This window comes from Staurois parvus, unplaced genomic scaffold, assembly GCF_062004578.1.
Source record: "Staurois parvus isolate SC_StPar_1 unplaced genomic scaffold, SC_StPar_1.0 ptg000391l, whole genome shotgun sequence".
Taxonomy (NCBI): domain Eukaryota; kingdom Metazoa; phylum Chordata; class Amphibia; order Anura; family Ranidae; genus Staurois; species Staurois parvus.
In genome coordinates, this window is record NW_028318187.1 from 887,292 (window position 1) to 902,193 (window position 14,902).

Consider the following 14,902-nt stretch of genomic DNA (forward strand, 5'->3'; position numbering starts at 1 on the left):
GTAACAATTCTGTGGCCCTAACTAACATTTCTGTGGCCCTAAGTAACAATTCTCTGGCACTCAGTAACAATTCTGTCTGTCCCTGAGTAACAATTCTGTGGCCCTAACTAACGTTTCTGTGGCCCTAAGTAACAGTTCTGTGGCCCTAAATAACAATTCTGTGTCTGTCCCTGAGTAACAATTCTGTGGCCCTAACTAACGTTTCTGTGGCCCTAAGTAACAATTCTCTGGCACTCAGTAACAATTCTGTCTGTCCCTGAGTAACAATTCTGTGGCCCTAATAACGTTTCTGTGGCCCTAAGTAACAGTTCTGTGGCCCTCAGTAACAATTCTGTGTCTGTCCCTGAGTAACAATTCTGTGGCCCTAACTAACGTCTCTGTGGCCCTAAGTAACAATTCTCTGGCACTCAGTAACAATTCTGTCTGTCCCTGAGTAACAATTCTGTGGCCCTAACTAGCGTTTCTTTGGCCCTAAGTAACGATTCTGTGGCCCTCATTAACAATTTTGTGTCCCTGAGTAATGCTTCTCTGTCCCTAAGTAACGTTTCTCTGTCCCCAAGTAACGTTTCTGTGGCCCTAACTCTGTCCCTAATACAGAGCGGTCTGCCTCTCTTGAATGACTGGAGGCAAATGAAGAATTCTAAAATGGCCGCTATTTATAGCTCGACCATTACACAGTGCTGGCTGCCTGGCTGCTGATTGGCTAATGCGATCACATGTCATTAAGGAATGCATTATGGGTCAGCGCGCCTTGTCTGCGCGCCTTCCCAGACATCCCCGCTCCGTCGCCGCACATGTCCGCCGCCATTTTAGGAAAAATTTCGATTCGCGCGTCCGAAGTAGGCTATTTTTTGGATTTTTCCAATATTCGACTCGAATTCCACTTCGCCTACTTCGATTCGCTCATCTCTAAATATCATGTTTATTATTTTAAGAAAAACAACCCTTACAACCACTTTAGGGAAAGTAGAAACATTTTTAGGGTAAAGCAGTATCAATCCCAAAAGCAATCATTTATTATATTGCAGCTTACTAAATCTTATATGTGGTCTGCATTTGTTTTCTATTTTTAGGCTTTCTTTACTTTAGTTTCATCTTGCCAAGTAAGTCAGTTTTTTTTAAAAAAGAACAGGCTGTGGGAGGAGTTTAGGTGTACCATGCTGAGATTAGCTGGGTATATAATACGTTCTCCCAGAACCTGCCCCCAGCAGTGCGCACCCATCGTGTCCTTTGGACACAGCTGATCACATGATATGGTAAAGGGCCAATCACAGTGGCCTTTTACCACATGATCAGCTGTGTACAATCCCAGCTGATTATCATGTAAAAACACTTTCCGGTTATCGGCAGTACTTTCCTCACGCTGTCACAGAGTGGGGAAAGTACTGCCAATAACCAGCAACTGTGAAAGGATTCATCTACACTGATAATCAGGGTGCTGATTATCAGTGCAGCCCCAAAAGTGCCCATCAGTGCCTAACAGTGCTGTCAATCTGTGCTCATCAGAGCCAGAGCCGCCTATCAGTGCCCATCAGTGCCACATATCAGTGCAGCCTCATCAGTGCTTCCTCATCAGATCAGTGCTGCCTATCAGTATCCATCAGTGATACCTATCAGTGCCTATCAGGGCAGTCTTATCAACACACATCAGTGAAGGTGAAAAATGACCTGTTTGCAAAATGTTATAATAGAAACAAAGAAAAACCTTTTCTTTTTAAAACTTTTCAGCTTTTTTCCATTTATAGTGCAAAAGATAAAACACGCAGTGATAATTAAATACCACCAGAAGAACACTCTATTTATGTGAAAAAAATGATAAAAATGTCTTATGGGTACAGTGTTGCATGACCGCACAATTGTCATTCAAACTGCGACAGCGCTGAAAGATGAAAACTGACCCGGGCAGGAAGGGGGTAAAAGTGCCCAGTAGGCAATTGGTTATTTCAATATTTTTATTGAAAATCTGTAGAAACAACTTACAGAAATACAGGAAACATATCCCACCCACGTGATGAGTTGTAGTAAAACAATCAACGTCATGGAATGTGTAGTTACATAATAATATATCGACCAATAATGTAGTGAACAGTAAACTGGAAACCCCAGTAGGGTTTGGCTTAGTTTAAGCAACTATTCCATCAATCAAAAGGTGTGGGTATTATCATATAAACAGTTAGCAAAGGTAGAGAGACCAGAAATTAAAGAAAGAACTGAAAAAGAGGGTAAAGAATAAATCTAAAAAGAGGAAAAAGTGAGAAAAAAAGAAAGAAAGAAAGAAAAAGAAAGAAAGAAAGAAAGAAAGAAAGAAAAAGAAAAGAAGGAAAGAGGGCCAGCCAAAATTCCATTAAATAACAGAGAGATACATAATCATGGTTCCCGAACCCACACAGTTTAGCTGTCGGAGGAGGAGCCTAACTATGGCGGCAGGTGAGAGCGCGATGTGAACGCTCTCCACAGGATAGCCACTCTCCCTCCCCAAATGTTCCCCGAGTAAAGCTGCGAAGGTGCCCGGGCAAAAACTCACGGGCGAGAGGGGCCCCCCGAAGAGAACTTCGAGGACAGAGCTGCAGGAGTCCACGACTGAGGGACGGACGATACCTCCCGCCCGAGACTGCTGGGAGTCCAGGTGACGCGGGACAGTCACGTGATCTCCCGAAAGGGAGCTCTGGGAGACAGAGAGGCCGGCCGGTTCTCCGATACAGGGGGAGAAGCCGGCTTCCTCACTGACAGGACACGTGGTACCGGCTCAGCGTCCCGGTGAAAGGAGAAGAGGAGAGATTTGGCTGCTCTCCAGTGGAGTCAGAGAGACATCAGCGTGGGAGAAAGGAGACCCTGTCTTCCGGATACCTGTGAGAGAGGTAGAAGGAGGAAAAAGGAGACCCGGAGAGACCCCCCCCCCCTCCTTCAATCGAGGGGAAGAGGAGTAGAGCCAGAGCAGAGGACAGAAAACCTAAAGGACAACTTCCCTGGAAAGGCAGCTGGAATGTGGGTGAGTGAGAGTGGATGGACTGTATATTAAATCCGTGTTATGGACAGTTTATTAAAGCAGCAGAAGTAATTATAGATTGGGGGAAAAAAAGAAAAAAAGAGAGGGGGAAATATCAAGGAAATCGAAGAAATTAGAACCTCTCTAAAAAAAAGACCCATTATAGCATATACCCTAAAGCCTTAAAGAAAAGGGTTTGGACATATATAGAAAAGATGAAGAGTAAAAATAGCAAAGGGAGTGGTCCCAAACACTCCCAATCTGGAACAATCAGAAAATTTACGTCTCAAGGTAATGTGACCCCAGAAAGAACTCAGGAGATAGCAGAAAAAAGTATAATGGAAAACAGTATGGATAAGAGTACCAGATCGCCTGGGGAAATGGATAATAATAGCCAACAAATAATAGAAGGAATAGAGCTAAGAGTAAAGGAAGGAGAACTACAAATCCCAAATAAAAAGGAGATGGCAGAAATGTTTGGAAATTTGGAAAAATCAATTAAACAAGAGATGGGAATAATTCGGAAAGACTTGGGACATCTTTTGTCCAGAGTAGAAGAAACAGAAGAAAAAATTAAAAAACACGCTCAAGCTATTCCTGAACTGAGAAATCAAATAATGGAGATTAGGCAAGAACAGAAAAAGTTGGGATATAAGTTGGAGATACAAGGTAACATCTACAGGAAAAATAACCTCAGGATAAAGGGAATCCCGGAGCTTACACAAGAGGAAGATCTAAGAGAGACAATACAAAAAATTTTTAAATCCATCATGGGTAGACCTAGAACTGAGACATTTGTATTGGACAATATATACAGGTTAGGAAGGTTCCAACGAGATCGGATGGAAGAGAGACCGAGAGATGTAGTGGTACAATTTAATAAAAATGGAGAGAGAGAAGAAGTATGGAAGAAGATAAAAGGAAGAGCTAGTATTGAATATGAAGGAAAAAACTTGCAAATTTTTGCAGACTTGACACCTGAGATATTATTGAGAAAAAGATCATTGAGACCACTAATAGAACAGATGAAAAAACAAAATATACAATATAGATGGAATAGCTCGATGTGTCTAATCGGATGGAAGAATGGAGTTACTGCATATCTGAGATTTCCAGAGGAATTAAGAGACTTTTTTGATAAACTTAATATTCAAAGAATAGAGATTCCAGGTTGGGAGGAAGAAGAAGAGGGAGAGAAATATGCTGAGGGAAAAGAGGAATGGCAGCAAGTTAGAAGAAGAAATAGAGAATAAATAGATAGGGGAACATCGGGGGGAAATGGGGAGTAGGTGAACCGTACAAGGTTAGAGTTCCACCTCAGGGTCATGATCCAAATGTGGCATTTGGCTCACAAAAGGATTAGATGGAATAAAAATAGGCCCAACGGGGGTGGGGGGAGACGGAGGGGGAGTAGATGTGGGAGGGGGGGGGGAATGGGGGTGGGAGGATGGTATAGGGGGAAGGTTTTAAAAATACTTTGCATAGGGATGAGATGTATTCAAGAATCATGGAAGATATAAAATTTATAACATATAATGTAAAAGGGTTGAATAGTCCTGGGAAGAGATTTAAGCTATTTAAGGAATTACAACATAGAGAAGCCTCAGTAGTTTTTTTACAGGAGACGCATCTTGAGATTAAGTCAAACATCAAATTAAATACTAGAAATTATCCAACATGGTTCTATGCAGACTCCCCAATTAAGAGAGCCAAAGGGGTGGCAATTGGGTTCGCTAAAAATGTAAGGTGGGAGGTGGAGGAAAGAGAGACAGACCCTGAGGGGAGATTCTTATTTTTGAAAGGTAGATTACAGGAAATGGAGTGTACAATAGCAAATATTTATTGCCCAAATAAGAGACCAGAGGTATACCTGAAAGGGATATTAAGAAAACTGAGGGACTTTAAAAAAGGAAGGCTGATAGTGGCGGGAGACTTGAATTTATGTCTAGATCCACAGATGGATACAACATCTCGTGTGCAACGGGAGGGAGGTAGGTCTATGAGGATCTTGAAGAAGGAGATATATGAGGGTCAACTAGTGGATATATGGAGGATAATGCATGGAAAGGAAAAAGACTATACTTTCTTCTCTAATGCACACGAGATTTATTCAAGACTGGACTATATAATGGTAGAACATCAACTTATTGAAAGGGTGGCTAAAGTAGAAATAGAAACAATGACCCTCTCAGACCATGCCCCAGTTATAATGAAGTTGAGATGGGGGAAACAACTGACAAGGGGGGTGGGATGGAGATTAAACGAGGCCCTTCTATTAGATCAAGAGACTGACCAGCAGATCAGACGGGAAATGGAAAGATATTTTCAAGAGAACGAAACAGGTGACGTGTCAATGGCCACTGTCTGGGAGTCCCATAAGGTATATATTAGAGGTATATTGATTGCGTTAGGGGCAAAAAAAAAAAGGGAAAGGAGTAAGAAAATGACAGAGCTCTTAAAAGATATAACTGACCTAGAACAAATCCATAAAAATACAATAACATGTGAGATAGGACAAAAGATAATAGGAAAGAAGAAAGAACTGGAGATATTAATGGAAGAAGAGAGGAGGAGAGTACTCAATAAAGTTCTAGTGGAGAGGTATAGATGGGGAGATCGTCCAGGAAAATATTTAATGAAGGCCCTGAGAAAAAAGAAAAATAGAAATTACATAGAAAAAATAAGAAACCCCAAGGGAGAAATGGCTCACTCTACTAAAGAAATTGGGAAGATATTCAAGGAGTATTACAACAAGCTGTATAATATTAAGTCTCAAAACTTAGTAAATAATAGGGAAAATGAGAACAGAGAAAAAAGAAAGGCATATTTAAAAAATGCAGGACTACCAAAAATAGATGAAGACCTATTGAAATCCCTGGAATTAGAAATCACACAGGAGGAAATAAAAATAGCACTAAAAGACACTAAAGTGGGGAAAAGTCCTGGCCCAGACGGATACACCGTGAGGTATTATAAAAAATATAGTGAAGTATTAATACCAAAGTTGAAGGAATATATGAATGCCTTGGGGGGAGAAATGGAGATTAGACAGGAATCCCTACAAGCCCATATAACACTCATACACAAGGAAGGGAAGGATCCTACTCAATGTTCAAGTTATAGACCAATTGCACTCCTAAATGTAGATACAAAATTATATGCGAAGGTTTTAGCAAATAGGATCAAAGACTTAATGCCAGAATGGATCCAGGGAGATCAGGTTGGCTTTGTATCAGGGAGGGAAGGTAGAGATAACGGAATTAGAACTTTGTTATTGATCCACAAAGCTAAGAAAGGGAAAACCCCGGCAGTGATTCTCTCGATCGATGCTGAAAAAGCTTTTGATAGAGTAAACTGGAGCTTTATGATGGACACCCTAGAGACCATGGGAGTAGGTAGTAGAATGAGGGAATGGATAGGAAAATTGTATAAAACGCCATCCGCGGTTATTTTGGTTAATGGTGAAAAATCTACACCTATAAGGATGTCAAATGGGACTAGACAGGGATGCCCACTGTCCCCTTTATTGTATGTGTTAACATTGGAACCCCTACTAGAAACAATTAGGAAGAACGTAGATATAAAGGGAATACAAATAGGGGAAACGGAACATAAGGTGGCAGCCTTTGCGGACGATCTGTTGTTTTATGTGGGTAATCCTAGGATAACACTCCCGAACTTAATAAAAAGCTTAAAAGAATATGGAGAAATATCAAATCTAAAAATCAACCCGACAAAAACCGAGATCTTGAATATAAATCTACCGAATAGTGAGAAAGAAAAGATAAAAAAAGAATTCCCTTTTACATGGAAAGATAGAGAGATAAAATATTTAGGAGTTAATCTTACTGCTTCATATTCAAAATTGTATAAATTAAATTATATTTCCCTTTTAAACGAGATTAAGGAGGAATTGAAGAAATTGGGAGGAGGAATCCCTTCCTGGTTAGGACGAATAAATCTGATAAAAATGATAATTGTACCCAAAGTTTTGTATAAATATCAAATGATCCCAATAAAACTCCCAGAAGCATTTTTTAAAGAAATTAAAAAGATGATAACAAAATTTATATGGAAAAATAAAAAATCTAGATTATCGTATGACTTGATAAGTAGACGAAAAGAGAGAGGGGGACTGGGAGTGCCGGACTTTAAGAGATACTATAATGCTGTAATTTTAACAAGAATTTATGATTGGACACACAATAAAAGGGGGAAAAGATGGGTGAAGATAGAGAATGATCTGAGCGGAGTTGACCTGAGTAGAAACATATGGGCACCAGCACAATATAGAGGTTTAGAGAAAACCACGAGTGTGTTCACATTGAATGTTTTGAAGGCTTGGGATAATTTACACAAGTATATGCACTGGGATTTTAATTCACAATTAATGCCACTAAGGAATATGGAGTATTTTCCACCAGGTATTGAGGGGAGTATGGGAAAATGGATCAAAAAGGAAGACATTCAACTAAGGGATATTATGGACGGAAAGAAGTTGAAAACATTGAAAGATTTAAAAAAAGGTGGAAGGGAACTTTTTACTAAGATTGATGAGTGGAAATATCACCAATTAAATCACTTTGTTGAGGGTCTTCCGAAACCCATAAGAGGGAGAGGGGAGTGGAACTTGTTTGAGAGGTTGTTGGAATCACGAGGAGATGGAAAACGGGGCACGGCAAAAATTTATAAAATTCTCACCGAATTAACCACGGAATTTAAACCAAGTTATATAGTAAAATGGGAAAGAGATTTGGAAGTGGAGATAGATGAAGATAAACAGAGGAAGATATATAGACTCACACACGAGAATATTAGCATGAGAGAGGTGGAGGTAAATTATAAGAGTTTAGTAAGATGGCACATCACACCAATTATGGAGTACAAAATGGGTATAGAGAGAACACAAGAGTGTTGGCGTGGTTGTGGAGAGATGGGTACATGGTTTCACATTTGGTGGGAGTGCCCAAAGATACAAAATTTTTGGAAGACAACAGTAAACTTAATTGAGAAAATCTCAGGAATAAAGATTGGATTAGACCCACAAGTGTGTCTATTACATAAAACAGACTTACCAGTGAATAAATATAAAAATTCGGGTATATGGTACTTTGTAAATGCAGCGAAGGGTTTGATACCTAAGTTCTGGCATAGCTTGGAGGTTCCGAAAGAGAAGGATTGGGTAGAGAGAGTAAATCAGATTAGTAGGATAGAGAAACTATACTATATCCAGGAAGATAAGATAGAGATATATAATAGGAGGTGGGAGAAATGGGAAGATTTTGTACACCAAAGGAATATATATGAAGTAATGTTAGGAGAAGATTCTTAATTTCATATAGAAGGAAGTAAGAGAAAAATGCAAAGTGGGAGGGGGGTGGGAAGTGGTAGGGTATAAAGGTAGAGGGAAGGGAAAAGAAGAAAAAGGAGGTAATAGAAAGAGAATAAGAGTAAGAATATTATATGAGATTGTGGATGAAATGTAGTGTGTTCTTCTTGCATGTGCCTCTTTTTTCTTTTTATGTTTAATTATAAATATAAAAATTTAATAAATATTTGAATTAAAAAAAAAAAATAATCATGGTTCCCAGGTGTTCTCAAATTTAGAGGTATTATTGTTAATTATACTAGTAAGTTTATCATTAATCATAATCCAATTAAGTTTCTGTTTGACCAAGTCCAGCAGAATTATTGACTGTTTCCAACGTTTAGCTATAGTAATTCTTGCCGACAACAGAATATAAAGAATTAATTTAACTGAATTCTTAAGAATATCAGTGGGCAATGGATGAAATAAGGCTATTTCAGGGGATCTGCATATATTAATTCCCGTTACCAAGTAAACGAAGTTAAATAAACGGATCCAAAATCTATTCACCACAGGACATTTCCACCATATGTGGAGCAAAGTACCTTCTTGTCTGCAGTGTGGAAAACAGCTGGGTGACACAGATGGGTACATTTTAGCAAGACGTGTAGGAACTAGATACCATCAAAGAAGTGTTTTGTAGTTAGATTCAATAAGTGTGGTGTTAATCAAGATTTTAGATAGAGCATTAGCTGTAGTCCAAGGTTTATTGTAAAGAGTAAAAAATAATAAAAACATACTCACAAACGAAGCATGTATCTAAAAAGCATAGAAAAATGACGATGGCCACAACGGCAGGCAAGGTGTCCTCACTGTCAGTGCGGTCAAATGGCTGACGCATTTCGGGGACGAATCCCTTTCCTCAGAGCTAATGACCAGCCTCTGATGCAGATGTGTAATGGATGAAAAGTGGGAGCCTTGCTGGTGATGCCTATTAGATCCCTAATAATTTTAGATTCATTGAACGACAAACGGCGGGATAAGCAAATGGCAACCCCTCATTTCTTCTCCATGGCATTAGCAAAGTAACAAAGGGGATAGTCTTTATGGACATATAGTGGGGTAAAAGAAGGAGGAAAATGTGTCTCCTGAAGGGCTACAATATTCACCCCAAAAGAGCGGTATGAATTAAAGGCCTTAATACGTTTGGGGGGAGAACTGAACCCCTGAACATTATGAGACAGCAATCGGATCAGTTTGTCAGACCGTTGGGGAGACATGGTCGGTCAACAATTGACGAACTATAGTTGGTGAGAGCTATCCACTCCCAGAGCACAGGAAATATCAAGGTTAACCAGTAATAAGGACGGCTGACCCTCAAGGAAAAAAAAGGAGAAAAAGAAATAGTCCTTGTGTCCAAAAAAGGTTGGTATTACACATAATAATATAAACAAACCAAACAGTAAACCAGAAATATCAGGACTAAAGCCCTGTAAAGGAATGGATCTACCCAGAGAAATAACTCAGGGGAGAGTCTTCCAAATCTAGGAGGGCTCATATACACCCCTCCCCCCCAAAAAAACCCCAATATCAGCATAATGCAGCATTAAAGTAACCAAAATCCCACAAGCATCATTGTCAGCAGACAGATATATTGTAATAGCACAGTCACATAGAGAGGGAGAAAAAAAATTGTATTATCCTTCACTCCCACTCCTCTCCCCCTCCCCCTACTCCCTCCCCCTCCTCTTTTCTCTCCTCCCCCACTCCTCCCAAAACAGCCTAACAGTGGTGGCTAATGTTCCCAAGGGAACCACTGAGAAGCCATCACATTATAATAAACAATATTAAAAAGTCTGAAAATCAAAACGTAAACCTCAATAAGTTTTTGTATGCGGTTTTATCTTCCTGGAAGTTGAAGCAGACCACTGTGGTGAAAGTGGCGGAGGATGAGAAGCAGTTCCTGATGGAGAGTGAGATGAAGGACTGTGGGAAATGATGCCTAGATGAAGAAGAAGTCCTTCGCCTTCATGAAATGTAGAGAATCGATAAGGTTTTCCATTACAGGTAAATTGTAGGCGAAAAGGGTAGGCCCACCGAAAACAGATATCCCTCCACACCAAGTGGGAAAGTAGTGGCTTGATAGACCTCCGCTTCTGGATAGTGGTCAGAGAAACATCTGCAGATATTTATATTTTATGTCCCACAAGTTCCAGCTCTGGAGTTTCTCTACTATATTTCACAACAACTTCCTTGACCTGGAAAAAATGCGGTTTAACAATAACATCCCTAGGAGGCGTCTAGGGGGGATCAATGCTCTACGTATACAATCAATTTCTGTATAAAGATCATCAATTTCAGGCATCGTGAAGGCATGAGGGATTGGGTACAGCTAGTGAGCTCTTTGATTCAGGGAACCCTTGGATACGGAAATTATAACGTCTGGCCCGATTCTCTAGATCATCAATTTTAGAATAATCTTCCTTCAACCGATCCCTTAAGTCGGTAATCATATTGGAATTTTGGGATACGTTGTGGACTATCGCATCAACTTTAGATTCAATACTGTCAAGGCATTGGCCCAATTCCTGGAAATCTTGCTTGAGATCAGCTGCCAATCTAGCAGTAGCTCTATCTAATTCATGTTATAGTAGATCAGAAAAACGAGCTATAAGGGTCGCATCTCCCGTGTATTGTGGTGGAGCCAGAGGGAGTGTTGGCGAGTTCTCAGGGCTATCAGGGTCAGGTTCCACACCACTGCTCTGGCTGAAAAAAATAGCTGCCATCTCATTATCTAACAGAGAAGACACAGGGGAGTCTTGACCTAGTGAGCAGGCTGAAGCCTGGGACACTGGTATAATAGGGCTAGGAGGAGATTGGGGGGGCCGCAGAGAGGGTCACTCACCCCAGAAGAGGCCACCATGTCACGATCCCGACTCGTTGCTGCAGGAGGGTCAAGTTTTGCTCGCTGAGGGAGAGGTGCTGTCTGCAGGTATGCAGTGCAGGCCGCAGGAGCCGAGCCTGGCGCCATCTTAGGTCCATTGCCCGCCACAGGGATTGGGTGCCGAGAGTCGCTACGACCCCTCCCTGCTACCGGTCCTGGGATGGGGACAAGGCTCTAGGGGTCCTGACCCGGACCGGAGAGAATCGCGGTGCTTGTGGGGCTTGGTGCCCGAATATGGGTTTTGTATATGCCGGGGGTGTGCGGAGCGGTTACCGGATCATGCGTACCAGCTGCCCGTGCATGCGCTTCTCTAGGTAAGTGGTTAAAGATCAAAATTGTTTATGTACTAGCAACATTGAAATATACAGTATGTAATGTGTTCTGTCAGTCACCTTCACCATGGTCACAGGATCTCCCTTATAAACACAGAACATACCTTATGAGAGGGGGCATATCTGGATGGCTGATGTGTGAGATGAGTTGGAGACGAAAATGAAGGTAGAGGGGTATCTGAGTTATGCGACCGGGATGTCAAGGTCTAAGGGCATTACAGTAATAATTTTCATAGTATTTACCTGATTAATTTCTCGTTTTAAGTATATTCATATAAATTTAGGACAGGCGCCTCTACTATTACCAATTAATTAAAGCTGAGCCCTTGCTTGTCTTCAATCTTGTATAATTGTACAGGATTCTCAAGGGGATTTGTAAAAAATGAAAAATACACAGTTTTACCTAACATATGACTGGATGCAGGATGTAAACACATCCTCTACTCCTTTATTAAATGCACACTACTGGATTCAAATAAGAGGATCATCCAGATGTACATTTACACTGCATCAGAAGGGGTGATCCATTCTTTTGGAAATTGTCTTTAAACAAAGTTTTTCACTCATTAAGCACTGGTTCATTTACATCTTTTGTATTACTCTTTTTGAATGTTATACACGCATTTATGTGTTACACAGTACATGTTTAAAGTTATATGTGTTGATACTGATTTTCCTGTTTTGGTTTTCTGCTTGCTTTGATTCATTTTACAGGTCTGTAGGGTGCTTCCTTGTTTTTAGCCATGGTCTACATAAACAAGGGTCAATTCCGCTGCACAGAGGTTGAGTATCTTTGATGAATTTTGTTAACACCGAGAATATTGATAGTATTTTATGCAACTTGTCATGTTATTTTTATTTAACTCTTTACAAGTCAGTGGGACATGTACCACAATATTTGAAACTCTGACAGTCAGACCACTGGTTCAAGGGAAATTGTAATCAGCACAAATACATTTTTTTTACATTTTTAAGTGAATGAGTGTAGCAGCAGAGTTGTATTTAGTAATAAAACCGGTTATTAGGCTAGGTTCACACCTATGCAGGCTGTGTTTGAGCCGTTTCTGCATTGCATTTTACGTTTCATTTTTTACACATTTTTGATGCGTTTTTCATTTTTTTTCTTGCTGCTAGGCAGTTTTAAAATGCAAAACACATAAAAAACGTGGCAAAAATGCAGCAAAAACACAGCAAAAAAGCAATTCATGCTTTTCTGCAGTGTTTCCATTGAAGTCTGTAAAAACAAAAATGCAACTTTTTTCATTCAAAAAAAGTCCCTGACCCTTTCCAAAAACCGCACGGGGTGAAAACCCACAGGTGCGAACATGTCCTATAGGAAATCATGTCCACTGTACTGCGTACTGTAGTGGGCCCTGTGCTCACTGCTCAGCACAATAGAGCTCGATTGGCATTTGCCACTGAAGACCAGAATTGACAGAACTGGCGCCCTGTGCTTTTCACAGATGAGAGCACGTTCACCCTGAGCACATGTGACAGACGTGAAAGGGTCTGGAGAAGCCATGGAGAACATTATGCTGCCTGTAATATCATTCAACATTGCTGTTTTGGTGGTGGGTCAGTGATGGTCTGGGGAGGCATAGCCATGGAGGGACGCACAGACCTCTACAGGCTAGACAATGGCACCCTGACTGTCATTGGATATGGGGATGAAATCCTTGGACCCATTATCAAACCCTACGCTTGTGCAATGGGTCCTGGGTTCCTCCTGGTGCATGACAATGCTCTACCTCATGTGGTGAGAGTATGCAGGCAGTTCCTGGAGGATGAAGGAATTGATACCACTGAATGGCCCTCATGCTTTCCTGACCTAAATCCAATAGAACACCTCTGGGATATCATGTTTTGGTCCATCCAACTCCTCCAGGTTGCACGTCAGACTGTCCAGGAGCTCAGTGATGCCCTAGTCCAGATCTGGGAAAAAATACCCCAGGACACCATCTGCCGTCTCATTAGGAGCATGCCAACCTTGTCTGGCATGCATACAAAAACTTCTGAGTACCATTTTGAGTTGCTGCAATGAAATTTCAGAAAAATGGACTAGCCTGCTGCATCATTTTTTAACTTTGATTTCTTTTGGGTGTCTTTGAATTCAGTCCTCTGTAGGTTGATATTATAATTTTCATTTCCATCAAATGATGGAGCATCCTAATGTTCCTAACACATTATCCAGTCCATATCAGTATAGATATCCAGCATGATATTTTTCCCCATTGAGATCTGATGTGTTTTCAATTTTTCCTTTAATTTTTTTGAGCAGTGTATGTTCTTGACTGCATTGCATTGTAGAGACCTTTATTTATTTAATTGCTTCTGTAAAAGGGAAGGCCATTTTTCCTGACCAAAATGGTATGTGTAATAGAACAGTGTTTCTCAACTTTTTTTCAGTCAAGGCACCCGGTCTAAAATGTAAAAACTATAGTTTGTCATAATGTAGTGACATCTACACATGTAGGATACCCAATATTAGAGGTAACTTATACTTACAAAGCAAATACTTCTTTGTACACTGGTACTGACTAGTATTCCAGTGTTTCTCTTCACCCTCAGTTTCTGTCCCTCATTCAGCTAATGTGACCCCACTGTTGAAAGAAAGGGGCAGGGGAGGGGCAAACAAGGACTTAGGTGCCTGACATCATCCTTATCAACCTATGACATCATTGGTTGTTAGAAAGCTAGCAGCTAGTCTGCACAGTGCCCAAGGTTGTAATAGTGCACAATAAAAATCTGTGGCTTAGTGTAAAAAATACTAGCAGGCTTGATCCAACTGCCAGTTTGTTGGCAATTTTTGGGTAATTTGGAGCAATTTTATTTTCCCAAGGCACCCCTGAAGAACCCAGAAGGCACCCTGGGGTGCCATGTCACCCTGCTTGAAAAAAACTGTAATAGAATACTGTATGATTTTGTGTAAAATACCTTTTGATCCTGCAAGTTCCCCTGATTTCCTATTACTAACTGACCAAGCTAGCCATGAGAGCACATCTCTCCCAGCATGGTCAGCTTTCTGGCTGTGCTGGAAGCTCAGCCTGCCTGTCCTTCAGTGTTCAAGACTTGAGCTGGCATGCCCCCCTGCACAGCTGTTCATTGGGAAGATCAGTGTACTGCTTTCTTCTTGTCTTCTGCTGACACATCTCCCTGCAATCTCCACCCCACCTCTCTAAGCCCCTTATGAAGCTGAGAACAGAGGTCATGTTATCACTTATAAAAGCAAGAAAAAAAAGTGTTTGTATTTTTTGTATATATATCTATGCAAAAATGTTTTGTCTTGCATTTCTATTTTAAACTGAATGGTTGCTTTACAAGGTAAAGCTTCA